Source organism: Peromyscus leucopus, chromosome 18 (assembly GCF_004664715.2).
Source record: "Peromyscus leucopus breed LL Stock chromosome 18, UCI_PerLeu_2.1, whole genome shotgun sequence".
In the NCBI taxonomy this organism is placed as follows: domain Eukaryota; kingdom Metazoa; phylum Chordata; class Mammalia; order Rodentia; family Cricetidae; genus Peromyscus; species Peromyscus leucopus.
In genome coordinates, this window is record NC_051078.1 from 34,117,382 (window position 1) to 34,141,433 (window position 24,052).

Sequence of the window (24,052 nt, forward strand, 5' to 3'; positions counted from 1 at the left end):
GATGTGGTGATGTACGCCTTTAATCCCAGCATTCAGGATACAGTGGCAGACAGACCACTGTGAGGTTGAGGCTAGCCTGGTCTACATAGCAAGTTCCAGGCCAGGCAGGGCTACCTAGTGAGACCCTGTCTTAAAAATAAATAAGTAAATAAGTAATAGTAAAACTTGTAGCAGAGAGCTTACTTGTCTACTGTGTACAAGGCCCTGGTTTGATTCCTAGCCCACATAAAAAAAAAACAGCCAGACCCCAAACAAGACAGCCCTGGAAAAAAGCTGTGCATCTTTATTCCTGGAGTTCGTACTTGAAATTTTCAGACCGTAGTCAGTCATGGACCAGTGAAACCGAGGGAAATAAACCTGGGCTGATGGGACTACTACATAATGCCTCTGTATCGGCAGGTTTTGTGTTCGGATATTTCTAGAAGGCTGTGATTGTACTGTCTATGCACAGGTCCTTGTCAATGTCTCCTGGACACTGTAACAGCTGTTTGACATAAGTGTGAGGCATCATAAGTGAGCTAGAAAATGATTTAAAGTCTGCACGTAAGTTATATGCAAATGTTCTGCCGTTTTGCATAAGGGATGTGTACATCTGAGGTTTAGGAGTGTCCTGTACAAGGTCCTAGAGTCAGCCACCCTCTGATACACAAAGATGCTTATACATTAGAAGAGCAGTGCACCCTGGGAGGAAACATCTAGATATATTTGAGGAAATCAAGGAAGACATCAGGGAGGAGGTGACTTTTGTCCTTGGACTTAGAGAGGATTAGTTGTACACATAGCACTAAGGGCTTTGCCTGCAGTACAGAGTAACAGTCTCAAGGCATGGGATCTGATCATTTCAACCTCAGCTTTGCAAACAAGACTTGCAGGGGACCTGCAGCTAGAATGCATGGGGTTCTGTGAGCTTGGCTAGGAAGATGGTTTACACAGTTGCAACCATCTTCTAGATGGAAAGTAGCATTCCTTCAAATGTGAGTCTACCAAAAGGATGTGAGATTATCTTAGAAACCTGGTATTTTGGTATGGAATTACAGTTACTGCTTCTATTTCAAAATACCTTTTATTTTTATTTATTTTTCTTTTCTTTCTTTTTTTTGGGGGGGAGGGGGTTTCGAGACAGGGTTTCTCTGTAGCTTTGGTGCCTGTCCTGGACTAGCTCTGTAGACCAGGCTGGCCTCAAACTCACAGAGATCCACCTGCCTCTGCCTCCCGAGTGCTGGGATTACAGGCATGTGCTACCACCACCAGGCTATTTTTATTTTATGTGCATATGTGTCTGTGTGAGGGTGTCAGATCCCCTGGAACTGGAGTTACAGACAGTTGTGAGCTGTTATGTGGGTGCTGGGAATTGAACCTGGGTCCTCTGGAAGAGCAGCCAGTGCTCTTAACCACCAAGCCATCTCTCCAGCCCTGCAAAAATATCTTTTATACTTTTTTTTTAAACTGAAGTTAATATGGATATTAGGTCTATTGCTGTATCTTGTTATTAAGAATCAATAAAGAAGCACATGAATTATTGTGTCACAGCTTAGAGAAAGATTTCACATTTATATTTCGGTCTTATTCATCTCTATATTGTGTGTGTGTGTGTGTGTGTGTGTGTGTGTGTGTGTGTGTGTGTGTGTGATTTAAGTACATTTTCCTGAGAAGACCCCATGGTCTTCACAATACTTCCAGAGACCATTATCCCCACTGTGGCTTAGGGCTGGGTTTGTGGGAGATTATGGAGACGATGAGTTTACTGACGGATCAGGGATGTGAGGCAAAGGGGGGCTCCAGAAGAACCCCACTGTACCCTCAAGCTTCTCCCAGGAGTAACATTCTTTTTTTTTAAAATTATTTCTCCTATTTTTAAAGATTATAATATAATTACATCATTTCCCCTCCCCACCCCTTCCTTCAAACCCTCCCAGGGAGTCCTCCTCGCTCTGATTCAAATTCATGATCTCTTTTTTCAGTGATTGTTGTTACATACATACATACATACATACATACATACATGCATATCTATATTACATATATATTCTTTTTTTTTTTTTTTTTTTTTTTTTTTTGGTTTTTCGAGACAGGGTTTCTCTGTGTAGCTTTGCGCCTTTCCTGGATCTCACTCTGTAGACCAGGCTGGCCTCGAAACTCACAGAGATCCGCCTGCCTCTGCCTCCCGAGTGCTGGGATTAAAGGCGTGCGCTGCTGCTGCTGCTGCTGCTGCTGCTGCTGCTGCCGCCGCCGCCGCCGCCCCGCCGCCGCGCCCGCCGCCGCCGCCCCGCCGCCGCCGCCAGGCACATATATATTCTTGAATACATAAGTACTGCCTTCTTAGCTTGTGCAGGGTTACTCAGTCTGTACACATGTGTTCAGGGCGGACCATTTGGTATCAGATCACCAACTGGTGTGCTCTTCCCAGGGGAAGATGACTCTTGATCCAGCTTCAGCATCCCTTAGTGACCTGTGTTCCTGGTGCAGGACCAGGGCCGCCTTTCACGCTTACTCCGTCCTTCCCTTCCTCCCTGTTGCCACCTTTTAAAATTTCAGCCTAGTAAAATGTGGAGCGTGTTTGCAACAGTCAAGTATGGAAAGCCGCACTGAAAAGCAGTCTCCCTGGTGCTCACCTCTCTGTCCGGCAGTCCTGATTTCTGTCTGGTTTTAATGATTATTTTTTTGTTTTTCGAGATGGGGTTTCTCTGTGTCATTTTGGTGCCTGTCCTGGATCTCGCTCTGTAGCCCAGGCTGGCCTCGAACTCACAGAGATCCGCCCAGCTCTGCCTCCCGAGTGCTGGGATTAAAGGCGTGTGGCACCACCGCCAGGCTGGTTTTAGGATTTTTGGACACTCTCACCTAGCCCACACTGGCTTTGACCTCCGTATGTCACTGAGGCTGGCCTTGAACTCCTCATCTTTCTCTTTCCACCTCCTGAGTGTTTCCATGCACAGGCCTGGCCCAGCTTAGGTCAACACCTTTTGAATCTCTGTCCTGTTATTTCTCTGGCCAGAGTGCTTGCAGGTTGTCTTCAGACAGTGCCCCACAGTCAGCAGCCCACAGTAGATCCTGCGTGGGTGTAACATAGGCCGATTCTTTCCAAAGACGGTTATTGTTTTACGGTCACTGTATTATTTCTCAGTCCTCCGTATCAGTTTCAGAAGATGCCGTTGCACATAAAGAGCCCATCCATGCGAGCTTCTGTTGTATTATTCTGCATCATCAGTTGAATTCATTCAATGTATTCTCAGACCAGAAGTAGAGAAGGTGGGTTAGAAGTGTCCCTCCACATGCTCGTCACATGTTTTACTGTGGTTTGATTTTCTTTTGCTGTTGGGAGTTCTGGGTAGCAGTGATTAGAGACAGCTCACTCGGCCGCCTGGGCCGTGGACTGCCCATGCATGCCACAGCAGCCGGGCTCTGGGGTTGGCTCCCTGGTGTTCCTCGCCATGCTCCCTGTGAGGTCCAGCAATGTATAGTTTTGCGGTCTGATATATTTTGATGGTTGCCAGATAAAATCGATGCCTGGCCCTTTTTTTTCTAGGGAAAACACATTTAGACATTTCCAAGCTGATTTGTAGGACTTCATGTCATTAGAACTTTGTGGTAAAACTTTTTCTCAAGCGGCTGAGAAAAATAAAGGAACCTCAGTCTTGAGGGCTGTTCACACCGCGTCCTGGGAGTGCCCAAGTCGAGGGGCTGACAAAGTCCTGGATTGTTTAGACGGCCTTTCTTCAAAAATAACCGAGCATTTGGACTTCTTCCAGTAAGGAAAATAACAGTTTTAGCTACCGACACCAGATTAGTCCCACAACTCAGGAAAAACAGGGTGCCTTTTCCTGTCTATTTTCTAATAACATGCCTCACTTTGACAACTAGAGACGACTCGGGTTAGTCTTGAAAGGTTTGATTATTGCTGTTTGCTGTTCTTGGTGTGTGTGTGTGTGTGTGTGTGTGTGTGTGTGTGTGTGTGTGTGTGTGTGTGTTTGCAAGGAGAGCTAGGTTTGGGAGAAACGGACTATTAAAAAGTTAGCTTCCCGGTCCAGGCATGCAAATCACAGCCTTTTTCTTCATTTATATCCTAAGCACCCCAGCCAGTTTAGAGGTTGTTATGAGGAAACTGAGAGAGAGTACCTGGCAATACCCGAATTACTTTGTCTTTAAACTCCCTGGCTCTTTCCTAACCCCAGCGGATGGATAACAAGTCTCTGCTTGCTGGCCGCGCAGTTAAGCCTCAGAGCACTCTTGGAACAAAATGACGATTTAAAACAACAACAACAACAACGAAAGCAGTTTTATGGGATACGCTTCAGCTTGGGAGCGTAAATATTTTAGATTTGGAAGAAGTTAAAAACAAAAAAGCTACAGATCTTCCCGAAAGACTTGGCCTCATTAGTAAGTTAATGAGGCCGGAGGAGAGAGAACTTGGTCTCTTAAAAGCGGCTACAGAACTGGCTCAGGTAGAGCCTGGAAGCCGCTTGCGCTTGCTCGACCTTGATTTATAAACACAGGAGCCAGGAGGACTAGGCCGGCTGGAGCTATTTCGAGGAACTGGATAAGGGCGAAGGATCAAGCTAGCAACAGGGAGAGGGGGAGAGGGGAGAGGAGAGGGGAGGAGAGAGAGAGGGAGAGAGAGGGAGGGAGGAGGGAGGGAGAGGAGAGAGAGAGAGAGAGAGAGAGAGAGAGAGAGAGAGAGAGAGAGAGAGAGAGAGAGAGAGAGAGAGAGAGAGAGAGAGAGAGAGAGAGAAGAGAGAGAGAGGAGAGAGAGAGAGGAGAGAGGAGAGAGGAGAGAGGAGAGAGAGAGAGAGAGAGAGAGAGAGGACCACGGGAGAGGACATCGCCTCCGCAGTCCCCTTTGGGTCTTTCTGCAGGGGGGGGGGGGGAGGGACTGAGGCCGTCCGGGGCTCGCCCTGGCCCTGGAGAGGGAAGGGCTGGGGTGCCACTGGCTGGAGAAGGGGGACTGGGTGCCACCGGGTGACTCAGCAGCTTCTCTGTCTATGACCATCCACCATCCGGGAGCAGGAGCCCAGTGGGTCTGCAGAGTGGCAGCGGCTGCTGGCGTCTCCAGCACCCCTCGGGTCCCCCGGGGCCAGAGGCGAAGGCGCCTGGCGCTGGGCGCACACCCCTGGCTTTGACGCTTGCCTCTACAGAGAACCGGTTAATGCCTTCCTCTAGTCCCGGTTGTCCTCCATAGACGGGGATCGGGAACTGTCAATCCATAGTAAATAGAATCTTCTTATTTATTTATAAAGTTCCTCAATTAGTCTGAAAGTAACCAACTCATGGTTAAAAAATCTAGCCAGTTCAGCAGGCCACTAAAGGGGGGGGGATTGCCTACTTCCTTCCCCACCCCACTCCCCTAGGGTACTGTTATTTATTTGTTAAAAAAAAAATTTCGGAATGTTCTAATGCCAGAGAAGCATCTATTTTTAATCAGTTTTTTTTTTTTTTTAAAAGTTCACACAAACAGTATTATGCACACACTCTATTCTGTGCTTTGCTTCCCAGGTTTGCTCTTTGGGGGTCTGTAATAGCTTTGCATGTTTTTATGTAGCTCCAAGCTCTTCGCCATTCTTCTCACCAGCCCATACTGCAACATATTCCAGCCCATGAATGCACCGTTGTTGATGGGCTCTCCACCCCCCACCCCCATCCGTGGACAGCTAGGCTGAGAACCACTTTCTGCCACACAAACAAGAGTGTAGCAAAGCTCATGAAAGCCCCCCCCCCTCCGTGTGCTTATGGGGTGTGCGTATGCATGGAGTCATCCCTAGCCGCCAAAGTTTTGGATGAAGGGGTTACCCACACGAGACCTGTTCAAAGGTTTTCAAAAGCACATAGTCCTACCGATATCCCAGACTTAAATAAGTTCACATCTTTCACTTTTCAAACACTCACAAGACTGTCTTTAAAAGACTGTTAATATTTAAACAACGCAATTTGGTGTTGGGAGCCAACAAGTTTGTGTTTAGCTGCTAATTGAAGGTCTTTAAAGTGAAATCTCTATCCCAAACAGAGGTCTCTGGAAGTGTGCAGCTTTGCCTTGACAAACTCATCCCACTGTCCAGGGACATGCAGGGCTCTGTGGCATGTGGCTCCATGCCTTAACCGTGGCTCCGGCTGCTTTCAGAAACTCTCGGGTAGAATCGGAGAAGCATTTGCTTCATGTGTAAGGGTGTCTGCTCTGATTAGTTCAGTCCAAAAAAAAAAAAAAAAAAAAAAAAAAAACCATACACACACACAAAAAAAAAAATACCCCACTGAGATTAAATACAGCCACAGTGAAAGTTTCCCCTCCCCCACTTTCTCCATACCAACCTCCTGATACCAGATGGGAGCCCAGTTCTAGGAACCACGAAATTAATTTCCTGCCAGTGAATGGTGACCCAGCAAGGGGATTAAATTTACCCCTGGGTGTCACCCCGGTGGCTCTACACTGTATCCACATCTTGCCCCCAAAGCGGTATTTGGCCTGCTTATGAGTTCAGTGGCTTTAAGAGGTCCACCTGCACACAGCACTTCCTCTCCCGCCTCACTTGAGTCTTACAGGTAGAAACATTACAGGTGCAACCAAATCCCAACGTGCAAGTCGAGTGTTAGAACTTGGGGTTTAAGCAGCTGCGAAACTGATTTATAAGTGATACTAGTAGCACCCCCAAATTGCCTTTTAGATTAAAGTCAACTTTTTTTGGGGGGTGGGGAGGTGGGGCGGGGGAATAGGACTTTGACAGTTGTTTTATTTATTATCCCGAACTACTCACTTCACTGAAAAAAAATGGCTGTTTCAAAACCAAACTCCCTCAACCTTCAAAACTCATTAAAAAAAAAAAACACATACACACACAGTCACATTGGGATACAAAGTCTGGGTATCAGCCAAAAGAAAAATACACAAACAACAAAACTCCGACCAAAACAAATAAAATGAAAATAAACTTTCCACCCCAGGTCTGGACCTGTTGCTTTCAAGGGCCTCCACCATCACCCAGATTTATGACCTGAGATAAAGGACACAAATGAACGGTCGTGGAAATCTGCCTCCTAAGAGCCTTTGATTTCAAACCAGTTTCCAGCAACACAGGAGAGACTCACTGGAAGAGCGAGGGGCTGAAATGGATTGTGCCATGGTGTCCTGAAATAGAATGTTCCTTTCAACTCGCAGGAAGCACCTGGGAGTTTGCTTAGCTGCTTTAGAAAATCAGACAGAAATTGTTCCTGAAATAAGGGGGAAATAAGCTGGTTTCTGGGCGCCTTTAATATCTTCACACATTTATTTCATTTTATTTTTTTAGCACCTGAATTACAAAGATCATGAATTCAAGTCAATAATGTATTTAACTTTTGTGTGTGTTGCGGGGGTGGGGTGGGGTGGGGTGGGGTGGGGTGAGACAGATGATGTCAAGCTGGGAAACGGAGACCAGGCACTTAGCACTCACTCTGAATCTCTCTTTCTGGCTTTGCATGGAGCTGAACTTCAAGTCTATAGTACTTTCATTTTTACAGCCCCTTTCAATAGTCTGTTTAAAAGCTGAAAAGTGAAACAAAAATGTTTCTTAATTATTACAACGTCTGCCACCTCTTTTAATTAATTTTTTTTTTTATGTCCATGAAGGCTTTAGGGCAGAGGGAGGTCCTTACCCTTCCTAATGCCTCTACCCTTTAATACAGTTCCTCATGTTATGGGGACCCTCCCTCCCCAACTACAAAATTATTTTTTCTTTGCTACTTCATAACTGTGATTTTGCTACTGTTTTGAATTTTAATGTAAATATATGGTGCTCAGGAGATCTGATATGCGACTCTTGTGAAAAGGTTGCTCAAACCAGAGGAGTCTCCACCCACAGGCTGAGAACGCTGCTTTAGAATACATTCTTTCCCCAAATCTCCTTTAGTTAGCAAATGACTAGGGTTCTTAATGGGATTTTTTTTCCCCAAGTATTCCAGTTCCTTTGTTACTTTCATTTTTTTTTTTTAAGAGACAATCAATCCTTCATTTTCCCTTGGAGGTTTAATATAAAGGCAGTTAATTTTGTTTGAGAATTCTGTTGTCCTAGCACCTGGTAACGTAAACACACACTCACCAGGCTACTGAAGAAGGATATCATGAATTAGCTTCAGAACACGGGTACTTAAGGGGAAGACTTAGTGACATGTGTATGTCATTGATCTTTGAATTTTAAATAAGAATTTCAAAAAAAAAAAAAAAAGAATTCTGTGGTTATATAACCAGTCCTTGAAGCAAGTTTTTACTACATTTTATTCAAATGTCAAATTGAATAATCCAGTCAGAAACACAGGGTCCCAAGTCTTGTCAGCAGTATTCTAAAAGTAAGATTTATTGAGACGTCTTTCATTGCCTCAGCTTTATTACTTTTGAAAATATGCGATGGTATTACCCTTAGATTTACTGGGGATTCTTAAGGTCCTGTCAAAACGAAACAAGCCCTTTCGTTCTGTGGTATGAATTGCCTGTGAGCACTGTGACGAGGGGGTGGGTTGGCCTTTGGAATCTCACCCATCACTGAAGACAAAATCTGCTCAATGCTTTCTCTTTTTCCAGTAGTCATTTATTTTTACTGATGCTGACCCCGCAGTCAGCTTTGGGGATGCTTCACATATTTCGGCTACTCGTGTGCGTTGCCTTTCAAACACGGGTTGCATTTCCTTCCCCTCATGCCCTTTGGGAACGTGATGATGTGTCTCTGCAGACACACTGGACCCTGAGAGGGAAGCTCAGCTCCGTCGGCCATTCTTTGGGGTCCAGAGGCCGGGCTGGCTGTCAACCCGAATGCACCTTGAGAGGCATGAGCTGAGGCTCACGTTTCCTGCCTGTGTGTGCCCCTCCAGCTGGAATGCTTCTCTTCCGCCAACCCGGAGTGGAGCCTGCTCCTCCTCCTCCTCTCCCAGATTAAGCCTGCATTTGGGTTGGTTCGTGACCAGAAGTGCCTTAAAAGAAAGACAGAAGGAAAAAGAAAACTTCAAAACCAACCCAGACCACAGCCTGTCATCTTTTTCTCTCAGCTCTTTTGGACTTAATCCAACAGAATCCACTGCCTCCCTCCTCTTCCTCCCGCCCCCCCTTTCTTCTTTTTCTCCCTGCCCCCCCCCATCTTCTTTCTCCTACCCAGTAACTTTATTTTTTTAGTCTTGGGGTTTTCTGTGTGTGAGAGAGTGTGTATGCAAATATGCATGCGTGGCACATACTTTTACCCACTGACCTCTAGACCTGGTGTCTACTTTCTTAAAAAAAAAATTTTCTATTTTTATTTACTTATATATGAGTGTGTGTGTGTGTGTGTGTGTGTGTGTGTGTGTGTGTGTGTGTCCTAGAGGTAGCTGTGAGCTCCTGACCTGGGTGCTGGGAACCAAACTTGGGTCCTCGAACAGAGTAGCAGGTACGCTTTTTATTGTTGTATTGTTTTTGTTTATAGAAACAGGGTTTCTTTGTGTAGCTCTGGCTGTCCTGGATCTCGCCCTGTAGACCAGGCTGGCCTGGAACTCACAGAGACCCGCCTGCCTCTGCCAGGATCCTCTGCTGGGATCCAAGGTGTGCCCCACCACGCTCGCGGCAGATGCGGCAGATGCTCTGAACCATTGAGCCTTCTCTCCAGGCCCTGGTCTACTTTCGTTTTCCTTTGGCATTTCCTCTGGGGTTATACCTCTTTACAGTCTGCAGGCTCATATAACCAGACAAGCCTCTTTTGTTTGTCTGTTTTGTTTTGTGTTTAGTTTTTGTTGTGTAGAGGTGTGGTTCTTCCACAACTGCCCAACAGCAGAGGACATGGGCAATGGAAGAGGTTTTTCTGGAGTTTGTCCCCGTGACCCCCACCCTGTGCTTACCTCTCCCCTCTTCTCATGGCTTGGTACTTCTTGAACCCAGCACTAAACCCTGGTTACATAGCTGGCCAGGAACAAGCATAGTAGGAGACTTGTTTGATAGACATGTTTGAATTTATTTCCCTGGTTTGAGGCTGTTTCTTCAATTTAAGATTTTATGTGAGTGGGTGTTTTGCCTGCGTGTATGTCTGTGGACCACATCTGTGCCTTGTGTCTGGTGCCTGGGGAGGACAGACTCGAACATTGGGTCCCCAGGAACTGGGGTTACAGATGCTTGTGAGTTGCCTTGTGGGTGCTGGGAATTGAACGCAGGTCCTCTGGGAGAGCAGCCAGTGAATGCTCTTAACCACTGAGACATCTCTCCATCTTGATTTTTGGGGGCGGATGGGAGGGAGTTGGGGGACTTTGTCCTATCTGCCAACTTTCATGGTGAATGCTTTCCATATACCATTGGATTTTATCCCCACATCAGCATCTCTGGCACATAATTGCATCACAACCATTTTGTAGATAAGGAAACTGGGGCCCAAAGGATGGCAACGTAGAACTGGGATTTAGAACCAGGTTATCTGATTTTAATATCGGATTTAATCTAGACCCTTAAGCAAGGCTGTGCGTCCGGAGTAGCTAACTAGAGTGTCTCTGTTAGGGAGTCCTTAGAGAAGGCTATTGAAGGACACTGACCTACACATTCATTGACCAGACTTGTTCAAATAAACCATAGGTTTGGAGGTGTCTCTACTCTACCCTACATCACTATTTTATGCTAGGGATGTCTTTCTGTATGCTGTGAATGTGTTGCTCTGATTGGCCAGTAGACAGGCAGGAGAAGAGAATGCTGGGAAGTGGAAGACTGAGTCAGGAGATGCTGCCAGCCGCCACTGCCATGAGAAGTAAAATGTAAAGTACCGGTAAGCCACAAGCCACGTGGCAACTTACAGATGAATAGAAATGGGTTAATTTCAGATGTAAGATCTAGATAGCAAGAAGCCTGCCATAGCCGTACAGTTTATAAGAAATATAAGCTTCTGAGTGGTTATTTTATAAGTGGGCTGTGGGACTGTGGAGGCTTGGTGGGACCTGGAGAGAAACTCTTGGTGAGACCTGGAGAGAAACTCTCCAGCTACAATTTTATGAACTTTTCCTAGAGAGACCAACAAGTATCTCTTCCCCAGAGACAGGGTATCAACAACAGAAATGAGTCTACCCAAGTCTTGCTTGGTGAGCCAGTGGGTTCACTGAAGTTTGCTGAGAGAGGCATAGTCAGCTTACAGGCGGTTGCCTCACTGAGGAGAACGCCTCTCATGTCCCACTCACAACCATTAGCTATAAACCCAAGGGAGGAACATTCTCCTCCCCACTCCATGACAGAGAGTTAGTGGGCTCAGTCTTGTGCAGGTCTCCTGTGGGTAATTACAGCAGTTGAGAGTTCAAAAGGGTACCTGCCATGTTGCAATTAGAGGATAGCGTTCCTAGGGGAAAAAAAATCCACTGCAAATTACAGTTTTTTTCCCTAGTTTATCTCTTCTATGGAATAGAGATGTTCTTTTAGTAGACTATAGATTTATCTCTCTGTATTTCTTTTTTTTTTTTTTTTTTGTATTTTTAGACAGGGTTTCTCTGTGTAGCTTTGATGCCTCTCCTGGATCTCGCTCTGTAGACCAGGCTGGCCTCGAACTCACAGAGATCCGCCTGGCTCTGCCTCCCGAGTGCTGGAATTAAAGGCGTGCGCCACCACTGCCCGGCCTCTCTGTATTTCTTTTTCAACTTATAAGTAGTTATAGACCTCCCAGGAAGGTATACAGATAGGACAGAGATGGCCTGCCCTGTGTTCTCTTTGCCCAGTTCCCTCATGGCCACAGCAAATGTTATGGGCACAAGGAAACTGGAATCTTGACACTGGTATAAAAATGCGTGTAATCTTCTGCAATGTTTTACCTACCAGAGATCACAACGATGACAGATGAAGTCAGCACAGGCATCTGTCACCACAAACATCCCATTCCTGAATGTTAACAACCAGTGATTTATGTCATGTTTCTTAAATTTCTCATTTCAAGCCCTCTATTTAAAAATAGCGATTTATTTTTATTTTTGTGTATGTTGTGTGCCTGTATGAATTTATGTGTACCATATACTTGCAGAAGCCTGCAGAGGTCAGAAGAGGTCTCCAAATCCCATGGGACTGCAGTTACAGGGAGTTGTAGAGGTTGGGAACTGACCTAGGGTCTCTCCAAGAACAACAGATGTTCTTGGCCACTGAGCCGTCTCTCCAGCCCCTGAAGTCTCTTTCTTATTAATTAATAATTAATTCATTTATTTTCAAGGCAGAATCTCATGTTCCTCCTCCTGTCTCAGCCTTCTGAGAGCTGGGGCTACAGGTGTACACCACCACGTCTAACTTCAAATTTCTTTTCTGGAGAATAAGAAGAAGATTGTAACAATGCTTATAAAACATCCCCCTCCAAATTATTATGTCTTCTACAAATGCATTTGAAGCCCTCTTTGTCTTATTCTCTGGTATTCTTTTTTCTTTTATGTAGCCCTATCTGGCTTATGACTCACTTCATAAACCAAGCTGGCTTTGACTCACAGAAATCATCCTGCCTTTGTTTCCAAGTGCTGGCATTAAAGGTGTGTGCCGCCATGCCTGCTCTTGGTTGACCCTAGAGACAAACTCTTCCCCAAAGTTATTACACATCCTTCCTGTCCAGGTTTTCATCTTTGCCTATGTTGCTGTGTCTGAACACGAGATATATATATATACATACATACATACATACATACATACATACATACATACATATCTTGAGTATAGTGTTGTAGCTTCAAAATGTATCTAAGTAAGCCAACACCTATTTATTTGTGCATTTACAATGTGATAGGATCTGCTTTTCATGGGCTAAACTTTTGTCCTAAATATATATATATATATATATATGTATATGTATGTATATATATATATATATACATATATATATATATATGAATAAATGAGATAATTGTCATTTGTCTTTTTTTTTTTTTTGAGATGGGGTCTCATTGTTGTAGCCCTGCTTGGTCTGGAGCCTTCTGGGTAGACCACGCTGGCCTTAAACTCACAGAGATCTGCATGCCTCTGCCTCTTGACTATTGGGATTAAAGGCATGTCCCACCAAGCCACTAATTGTAGGATTCTGAACTGTGGGAAAACATTAAAATGTGGCACTGTATCACTCAGGTAGGCAGAGGAGATGATGGCGTCCAAGGATGGGGACATCCAAGAATGGGGACATCCAAGGATGGGGACATCCAAGGGTTGACAGGTGTGGTTTGAGTGTGATGTCCTGCCATTGTTTCTGGTGTTTGAACACTTGGTCCCCAGTTTGTGGCGCTGTTTGGGTAGGACTGGGAGGTGTGGCCTTGCTGAAGGAAGCGTCTCACTAGGAGTGGGCTTCTAGGTTTCAAAAGCCCCATGCCATTCCAAGTTCACCCTCTCTGCTTCCCGTGTGTGGTTGGAGATGAGCTCCCAGCTCCCAGTTTCCGACTCCGGTCACCGTGCTAGCTTGCTGCCCCCCTTCCCTGCTGTGATGGCGGTCGACTCTTATTCCTTTGGAACCATAAGTCAAAGAATAATCCCTCCCCTAAGTTGCCATGGCCACGGTGTTTTATCACAGCAATTAAAAATTAACTCATGCAGAAGTTGGTACCAGGAAGGGGGCATTTGTTCTGACGGGCCCGACCTGATCATGTCTTTTTGCAAGGATGTAGAAGACTTTTGGACCTTGGACGAGAAAAGTGGTTGAACCCTGTGGTGGAGCTTAATGGGCCGTCCTAGTAGAAGCTTGGAAGACAGCAGTGCCCAAACTATGCAGACTGTAGAGGCTTGGCTTAAGAGTCTTCAGAGGGGAGCAATATTAGCACCAGGACTAGAGACCTCTCCTGTGATATTTTGGCAAAGAATGTGGCTGCCTTCTGCCCTTGTCCTAAGAACTTGCCTGAGGCTAAATTAAAAAGCAATGGAACCAACTATTCTTTGGCAGAGGAGACTTCAGGGCAGCCTAACATTGACCATGTCTCATGGTTAATAGTAACGACTCTGACACAGGTCTACAATGAAAGAGAGCAAGCGTGACAGAAAGAAACACAAAATGTACCGTTTGAAGAGAAAAAAGAACACCAGGAAACTTAATGTTGCAGCCTAGTCTTGTGCTGAACGAGAGAAGGAGACAAGGAGAGGCTGTGCAGTGGGATGAAGGGAAGGGTGACTTCGGGACAAGCTTCCAGCCTGCGAAAAGGAAAGGCCTGAGGAGTTTCCCACTCCTAGAGAGGAGTGACCAAAACTGCTGCCTTGTGATTCAAGGGGACCAGGGTTCTTTTCAAACCGGCAGCCATGCTTGACAGGGTTGTCCAGGCGGTGCTGGCTTTACAGTCACGAAGGATACACGAGTAAGGGGCTGGTGGAATCTTCCCTCATGGCTTCAAACAGCTGCTGAAGCCAGGCATGCGGCACGGGAGTCTCTGCATGGATGCCCTGAGAGGCTATTACGTGAAGCAATGGAGTGAAGCCTGGATTGCGTTGGAGGCCCAAGAATGTTGGTGATGCCAGAGCCACCGGATACCTGCCAAGGGGGGATGCACACAGGATGGAGCACTAAACAGGAGGCAACAGGTCTTGCAGCAAAGGTAGAAAGGCAGAACTAAGTAAGCTCTTCAACACAGAGTTACAGGAGTTGGAGTTTGCCCTGCCGGGTTTCCATCTTGCTCCGGACTAGTGGTTCCTCACTATTCCCCCATTCCTCTCTTTTGGAATGGTAACATATATTTTGCGTCATTGTATGAGGGAAGTATGTAATTTGATTTTTGATTTGACAGGACATTATAATTATGAGATTGCTTTGAGTCTTAAAAGAGACTCTAGACTTTTAAATCATGTTGAGACTACAGGACTATGGGAACTTTTGAAGTTGGATTAATATATATATATATATTTGCATTGTGATATAGTCACAAATCTATAAGGACCAGATAGTAGAATGTGGTGTTTTGAATGAAAATGGCCCTCAAAGGCTCATGTGTCTGCATATCTGGTCCCCAGTTGGTGGAACTGTTTGAGAAGCATTAAGAGGTGTGGCCCTGTTGGTGGAGGTGTCACCAGGGGTGAGCTTTCAGGTTTCAAAAGTAACCAATACAACGGGATACATAAATCTTAGTGATAAGAAGGAATAGCCCATGCTGATGCCCTAACAGAAATGAGTCTGGTGTATTCAAGGAGGAGGCAAAGCGGATGGAGTGTTGTGGACAATATGGCGGGGTTGGGAGGGGAAGTCAGAGGGATGTCATGTAGGGCAGGGAGCATTGGAATGAACCAATCAGACAATACTAGATGTTTTCAAGAATGCAGAGGGAAGCCAGTGAAAGGTGCCCGGCCAGCGGGGTCTTCAACAGGGACCTAAAGGGAGGGCCGGCGAATGAGAGGGACAAGAGACGTAAAGAATGAGAGCAAGACAGGATGTCTGATCAAGCTCCAAAATTTTATTTTTTCTCTTAAGGCATATATAGGTAGGCAAAGGGGGTTGCGAGCAGGACTTAACTATGGGCTGTTTGGCCAGCAGGGAATGTTGCCCTGGGGGTTATCTATCTACCCTTGTCTACTGCCTAATTGCCTAACTGCAGCTCATTCACCTGATATCTGAGAAGAGGTTCTGGTATCTGTGGGAAGAGGTTCTGGTGCTATGGAGACTTAAGCAAGGCCTAGATGTAAGAAAAGAGGAGAGAAGCGCAAATATGGCGGCATGTGTGTCAAGGGTCGCTTAGGCTTATGGCTCCCATCAGAAAGGTAGCAGCGGGGTGTGAGGAAGCTGTTACAGGAAGGATGGAGTAGGAGGGGTCCAGAATGAGATGGGCTAGAAGGCAGCTTCAGCTTTCCCGGAATGAGCACAGCCAGGGTCGTGTCTGACGCTTTCTGTGAAATAAAAGGGCCGAGCGTTGTCTCGCCACTCTGTAGTCCACCTACAGGATCAAACATTGTGCTTCGGGGTTTATTCATATTATTGCTTTCAGGTAACATTCATTCATTCTGATTGTTCGAGGTAGTCCGGTCTACGACTACCTCAACGTTTCTTCACCTGTTTGTGCTCTTTTTAGATGTTAGAAGTATCTCTTTACTTGTGTATGCAGTTCTATTGGGACTGCTCTTCTATCTGGATGTTTGTGGGCGGGGTGGGTTTCTTCTGGGGGGGGTACACCTAGCACTCGGGTAGCTCGGTAGCCTCTGTCTGCTTTCCAGATGGTCTCCAACTGTACTCCAAAGACAGACTCACGAACCCTAACTGTGTGCGAGAATCTCCATTCCCTTTGTTCTCAACAGATTGAACCAGACATTCTTGTTTGTTTGTTTTTTTTGTTTGTTTGTTTTTTGTTTTTTGAGACAGGGTTTCTCTGTGTAGCTTTGCGCCTTTCCTGGAACTCACTCTGTAGCCCAGGCTGGCCTCGAACTCACAGATATCCGCCTGCCTCTGCCTCCCGAGTACTGGGATTAAAGGCGTGCACCACCACCGCCCGGCTAGAACCAGACATTCTTAACTATTGCCTACCTGATAGGTTTCCAATTAGGGGCTCATGCCTGCAATTCCAGTACCCCGGAGGCTGAGACAGGAGGATTGCTATGAACCAGAGGCCTGTCTAGTCTACACAGTGAGTTCCAGGCCGGCCTGGGCTACTGACAGAGTGAGACTCTGTCAAAGAAATGAAATGAACTTAAAAAAAAAAAATCACATCATTGTTAAAATTTGCATTTCCTGATTACTATATGTCTTTTGTCCTTTAGATTTTACTTTCTGAGAATTCATTGCTCCTAGCTTGTATTCATCCTCTTGATTTTTTATCTTATTAATTTGGGGGACTTCATGTATTCAGGATAATAACACTTCCACGGATTAATACAGACATCTGAGAAATAGTTTTCTCATTGAAAAATTTGCTTGTAATTATTAGCTCCCCCGTCCCAACTCGATGGCTGTGTCAGGGTTGGGTACGAACACCGTGGGTTGCACATGCTGTCCTGCACATTCTCTGAGCTCTGCCCCTGCACTTCACCCAGCCCTGTCTTCATGTTTACAATGTTGGTTTACATTTAAATGCCCCCCATTGTCAGATTTAGCAGTTTCTTTCTTTCCTTACCCTGAGGCCATACAACTGATCTGGCGAATCATTTTGTGAATGGGGTAGAGCATGGATTTATTTTCCTCTTTTCTTTCCAAATGGAGAAAAGTGGCTGACCTAGGACAAGTCATTCAACAGTCTTGTGCTTTCTCCGCCTGCTTCAAGTCACATTTTCCCACATGTGCTTGTTATGTGCCCTTCATTCCGTCCTGTGCTGTGTTGGCCAATGCCGTAGCTTTATGATGAACCTTCTTATCTAGTGTGGTCAAGTGCCTTTCTTTGTCAGGCTGTCAACTTGGATCTTTGGTATTAACTTAAGAATTAACTTGTCAAATATCACAGGGGATATTTGTAGCATATGTAGATGTTAGTTGTAATTACAATACAGTTATAGATTTCCTGGGAAGTATTCCCGTCATTGTGTCTTCTCATCCCATATTATGAACTTGATGTGTCTTTTCATTTACTTAGCTGTGTCCCATGCCATTTTTTTTTTTTTTTTGGTTTTTCGAGACAGGGTTTCTCTGTGTAGCTTTGCGCCTTTCCTGGAGCTCACTTGGTAGCCCAGGCTGGCCTCGAACTCACAGAGATCCGCCTGGCTCTGCCTCCCAAGTGCTGGGATTAAAGGCGTGCGCCACCAACGCCCGGCTGTCCCATGCCATTTGAGTTGGACTCTATCTCATCTGTCCTTTTTTATCTGTCTGCCAATTCCCGAAAGCTTTTATTGCTATAATTAATGAACACTGTGGTGGTTTGAATGTAACTGGCCCCCATAAGCTCACAGGAAGTGGCACTATTAGGAGGTATGGCCTTGTTGAAGGAAGTGTGTCACTGTGAGGGCGGGCTTTGAGGTCTCCCATGCTCTAGATACCGCCCAGCGATTCAGTTCACTTCCTGTTGTCTGCAGATCAAAGACGTAGAACTCTCACCTCCTTCTCCAGCACCATGTCTGCCTGCACACTGCCATGTCCCACCATGATGGTAATGGACTGAACCTCTGAACTGTAAATAAGCTACTGCAATTAAATATTTTCCTTTATAAGAGCTGTTGTGGGGCTGGAGAGATGGCTCAGAGGTTAAGAGCACTGGCTGTTCTTCCAAAGGTCCTGAGTTCAATTCCCAGCAACCACATGGTGGCTCATAACCATCTGTAATGAGTTCTGGTGCCCTGTTCTGTCCTGCAGGCTGAACATTCACTGTATAAAGAAAATAAATAAATAAATAAATAAATAAAATCTTAAAAAAAAAAAAAAAAAAAAGAGCTGTTGTGGTCATGATGCCTCTTCATAGCATAGAAACCCCAAGACAGACACTTTTTAAAAGTTAGACCCTTTCTTAATTTCTGCTTGTACATAAGGTCACTGTTAATTTGGGGATATTCATTCTTATCTGGGGACCTTGCTGAACTCTTAAACAGTTCTTAGAGTTCATCTGAAGAGTCTTGGATTCAAGGAAACAATGTGAACAGTTTTACTGCAAGTTCTTCTCAAACTTTTGTGTCTACGCTTCACTCCACTGTTTTGTATATGAAGGGTTTAAAAATGAAACATGGATACTCGTTCTTGGCACATTATAAAGTATCTTTATACATCACCTTTTTTAGCCCTAACTTCTATTCCTTCTTCTATTGATTAATAGAATTAATTAACTCCTCTTCCTTCTTCTACTAATTTTCATGGAAATTTTTAGAGTTGACAACAAAAATTTAAAATATATAATAAAAAGTTAAATCTTTAAAAATTTAGAAACCCTCACTTGCTGATGACCTAATTAGCATGTGGCTGTCCAGTCACCGACAGGGTCTGACTGTGGACTCAGACACATGCTGGACATCTTATAAACCTGAAGATGTGACAAGGAAGAATGAGAAAAAGAAAACAGTCTTCAATACTACTAGCACACACATGCATGTGAGCATGTGTGCGTGCACTCACACACCATTTGTTGGTGTGTAAAATAATGTGTTACTAAATAAATTACTTAGTAACTCTTACGTTATCTTCATGACAAAATAGCTTCATGACAAAAATAAATAATAAATTGTTGTCGTGAAGAAAACCTGCATCATAAAAATGAAAAATCAAATCTCAGAAGTAGCTCCATGTCCTGTGTACATCAGGCACTCCTGATTGTCTACTGGGCATGCTCATGAACCCATTCCTAACTGGAGTCCCAGGGTATGTGATATGTAAGAGACCCTGGTGGATATTGTATCAGGGGATGAGCATGTCTGAAGTCTGGTTGGAGTTTAAATGGTTCTTGCTGCCTAGGATTACCCAGGCTGCTCTCTGTTGAGGCTAGCTGTGACAAAAACCCCATCAATGCTCAGTTCCCAGGACAGTATAGGTCCCACCAAATATTGTAACCTGGGATCTAGGAACATGCTTCCTAGACAAGGTATGGACAGTGGTGGTGGTAAGGAGAGGGGCCCATGAAATCAGCAAGTTCATACAACCCACAGCTAGGGTGTCAGTCAGGTTGAAACAGGAAGGGCCCAAGACGAGTTCTCCTGGCAAATCTTGAGGGCCTGGCTGGTCACATCTGAGGGGCTTGTTTTCCAAGGGTGTTCAAACTTTGCTGGAGTGAGGTCCAGGTTGTGGTCTAAACCAAGAGGCACTCACCAGGCTGTTTAGTCCTCCACCACTGAATCTACTTGGTCAAAGACCAAGTCAAAGCTGTTTTCCAAAGCTATGCGAGTAAACAGTCCTATTTTTAGGAGGTCATTGCTTGCAAAAATAGCTCGAAATTCAGACGTTTGAATCTCAACAGCCTTCAGCTTAAGGCAGTATGCTGCGGTAACAATGCCAGTCAACGCTGGCATTTTCTCACGGGTCCTTGTTTAATCTTACGGTGTACTCACTGATATGATTCCTATTTTCGTGCAGGAAAGCCAAGCAAGGCTCGGAAAGATTAGGTTGCGTTGGTCAAACAGCTTTGCCCAAGACAAGTCCGGAATGCTGCCTGCCCGTCACCAGCCTGACGTCACAGCTCTGGGTCTTGAGCACATTCCCTTCCCACCTTGCCACATTCCACCTTGGCATTGGTAACGGGATGTTGTTATTACATGGGATCCGGTCCAGTTTCCTGAAAGGAATTTAGTTGCTAAATAAGACCCACGTTACATAATCGAGAAGTTGCTTATCCTTCCTAGCCTCTTATTTGCTTTTTTTAAGAGAAGCCATTGGGTCTGTAAGTCCCCCAGCTCATCTCACCGTGCTCCATTTTCACAGAGAGACTCAAGTCGTCTTCCCGACACGGCATGGCTTGTGGCAGTTACTTGACAATTTAAAGGGCTCCCGGCAGTTGTGTGAATGACAGTCTTAGAACATGCAGTAAAACCTGTCAGAGTCTGGGCAAGCTCCTCTGGTGAGACCCATAGAGCCTGGCTGATTGATTCCACACAAAGACCAAGTTTAAGGGCCCATGCTTGCTGAGATGATTGACAGGCATCACCAGAGAAGCTACACCCAGGGAAATCTCTGACAGAATCTACTGTTCCCGTGTAAATCGAATAAGGAGAGCACATGATGGTTCAGTTGCCGAATAAAAGCACAGAGAGCAGCCAGGCAGTGGTGGCACATGCCTTTAATCCCAGCACTCGGGAGGCAGAGGCAGGCGGATCTCTGTGAGTTCGAGGCCAGCCTGGACTACAGAGCAGTTCCAGGACAGCCAGGGCTACACAGAGAAACCCTGTCTCAAAAACCATAACAAACAAACGTGTCCGTGTAGACAGAATACACCTACTTTCAACTTGACATCTCTCAGAGGGGAAACACTCTGGTGGCTGCCTGTTTCCCAATGACGTCCTGTTGGCTATAAAAGTCAGCCTGTGGCAAGGAGGGATCGTGGTTCACCTGCACCAGGGGTCGGCTCAAACAGCCTCAGAGACTGTACCTGTTCGAGGCTCAATTTCCAAGCGTTTTCCTTACTTTGTGTTCTTTTGAATTGAGAGACTCTAAAAAACAAAATCGAATTTCCATCCCGGTTGCCCATGATGGATGGGAAGGTGAGAAGCTAATACTATCCTTGCATGCATGTACGTACACATGAAGGATAGCATGCCTCTTTAAAAATTCAATATCCCAGTGTTTTCATCCTCTAGAACAACAAAAAAGGATTTACCTAATCTAATATTTACATGCTTGAAAGTTTTTAAGTGATCACATATCAAAATTAATTACAGAGACTATAGTTAAAAGTCGTTTTAGCTGAGGCTACTGGCACAAGCCTGTACTCTCGGTTACTTGGGAGGCTGAGTCAGAAGTGTCGCAAGTTCCGGGCTTGCCTGGACTTCAGAGTGAGTTCAAGTCTAGCCTGGGCAGCTTACTGAGACCATGTCTCGAAATAAAAAGTGCAGAAAGGGCCAGGGATGTAGCTGCGTGTTCTGATCTGACATGCATGAAACCCTACGCTCGATCCCAACTCTGAGAAAGATAGACCCATTTAAAAAAAAATTACAGTTATAGCTACAAAGTTCACCTGGATTCATCTGGGTCAAGATCCGCCTTCCTCCTGCCTTGCGGGACCTTGTCTGTACTCACGGCCCAAGATGGCTCTTGCGCCTTGGGCTGTTTCTTTTCTCCGAGCTCTGTTCAAATACCCAGCAAGAGCGGCTAAGGGAGGAAGGTTTATAGCATGAATCTTAAAAGGTCTTATTAATAAAAACAAACCCAGAGGCAGGCATTGGAGTAAATTCTGAAACATCAGAGAGAGAGAGAACAAGCCACATCCAACCTCACCGCACCAATTCCTCCGCTGATCTTGTTTCCTCAGACTGGAAGCCTCTGAGTCCTCATCAGAATGGATCTCAGCTGAACTGCTGCAAAAAGCCTAAAAGCTTAAAAAGCTTCCTGGTCCTCAGGCCTTAAATACCTTTCTGCTTCCTGCCCTCACTTCCTGGGATTAAAGGTGTGTGTCACCATGCCTGGCTGTTTCCATATGTGGCCTAGAACTCACAGAGATCCTGATGGATCTCTGCCTCTGGAATGCTAGGATTAAAGGGGTGTGTGTGTGTGTGTGTGTGTGTGTGTGTGTGTGTGTGTACCATTTTCTGACCTCTCTGTCTATCTAGTGGCTGTTCTGTTTTCTAACCCCAGATAAGTTTATTAGGGTGCACAATATATTGGGAGACCCAATATCACCACAAAGGGTTTACGATCATAGCTTGAGAGGACAGACCGTCATGGTGTGGACGTACAGCAGCAGGAGCAGGAGGCAGCCGGGTCACGTTGTGGCCTCAGTCAGGGGCTGAGGGGGAGATTGCCAGGGCTCTATTTGATGTCTCTTCTTTGTTCCATCTAGAGCCCTAGTCCAGGCATTGATGGCATCCGCCTTTGGGGGTGGGCTTTTTCCTGCTCATCCCTGTTGCCTTTCTGGAAACACCCACTGTACCGATGGGTCTGATGAAGATTAACCATCCCACTTCCCCATTCATGACCTTTAGACATTGCTCACATTCCATTGGCCAAAATGGGAGCACCTGACCGCATCTGACTGCAAGGAAAGCTGGGAAATTCTCTCTTCCTTCTGCCGGGCCATGTCGGACAACTGTAAAACTAGGTTTCTAGAGCTGGGGAGATGGCTCCGTTAGGAAAACGCCTGTTGTGCAAGTGTGAACACATGAGCTGGGCTCCCCATCCACCATGTAAGAGCTGGTTGTGTCTGGAACCCCAGCACTACCAGGGAGGAGACAGGCAGATCTCTGAAGCTTGTTGACCCTACAAGAATTGGTCAGGCCCAGGTGCAGAGAAAGAACTGGTCTCAAAAATTAAGGTAGGAAGCCACTGAGGAAGATACCCAATGCCAACCTCCAGTCTTCCCTTATGTGTACACACACCCACACGAATACGTACAGTACATCACACACACACACACACACACACACACACACACACACACACACATACACACACACACACACACACACACACACACATACACACACACACACACACACACACACACACACACACACACACACTTTTAAATTTCTAACGGAAGAGGAGGCGGTTATTTGGGGCCACTAAGAAGTCTGTGGATGGACTTCTCTTTATTTTCCCAACGCTAGGAGACAGGCACAAGCGAACCCATTCAGTATTTGAGAAGAAGAGAGATCAAGTTACTAGCTGAGGAAACAGCTAGTTCTTTGTGAGCCCTTTGGGTGTGACTTTATTTTTGTTCCCTTTTGTGTTTGTGTCTAGTTTTCTGCATTCCAGCACTAGAATCGGGGAGGAGACATCTCTGCCCTCTTGAGATTGCCACAGCACACCGGCACCTGATTTCACCATCCACACCACCGAAGACAGGCATCCAGGAAGGTGTCCCGTGGCCTGTCCTTTAGAGTGGAAAGCAAGAACATGTTTAATCTGGTTCAATTTTGTGATGCTTATTGAGCAATGGGTGGTACATTTGAGCGTTGCTTAATCAAAACCTGGAACTAGACCAAGGGAACGCCATTCTTTGATTTGATTCAGATTATACCTTGTGGTCAGGCTAAAAAACCTGTTCCCCAAATCTTCCCCCATCTCTCCCCTCCCTCATTCCCTCCCTCCTTCCTCCTTCTTTTCTTCCTTTCTTCTTATGTCTCCTTCCTCTACTTTTTTTTTTTTTTGTACAAAGTCCCATATAGCCCAGGCTGACCTTGAACTCACCAGGTAGCCGAAAGTGGTCTGAGTTCTCATCCCTTGTCCTCCATCTCCCAAGTATTGTTTTTACAGGTGTGTGCCACCTGGTTCCAGAATCTTTTTAACTAAGAAGGAAATACTCTCTAAGTACTTGGGAATCAGATGCAGGATGAGCAAGAGCTCAAGGTCATCCTTGGGTACATAGGAACTTTGAGGCCAGCCTGGGCTACATGAGACCCACCCCACTTCAAAAAAGAAGAGGAGAAAACCTTTAATAAGATATTCATTGTTTCCATAATATTTTCCCACCAGAGGCCAATGCTGATTAAGAGACAACCTCCTTAAAAAAATTGAAGGTGGCAGATTTTCTAGGAAGAATTTTATTTTGAAGAGAGAAAAAAAAAAGCACTGTCCAAACCAGATGTTGTTCTTTTATCCCTTCCAACCACTGGCGTCTCCCATGCAACAGA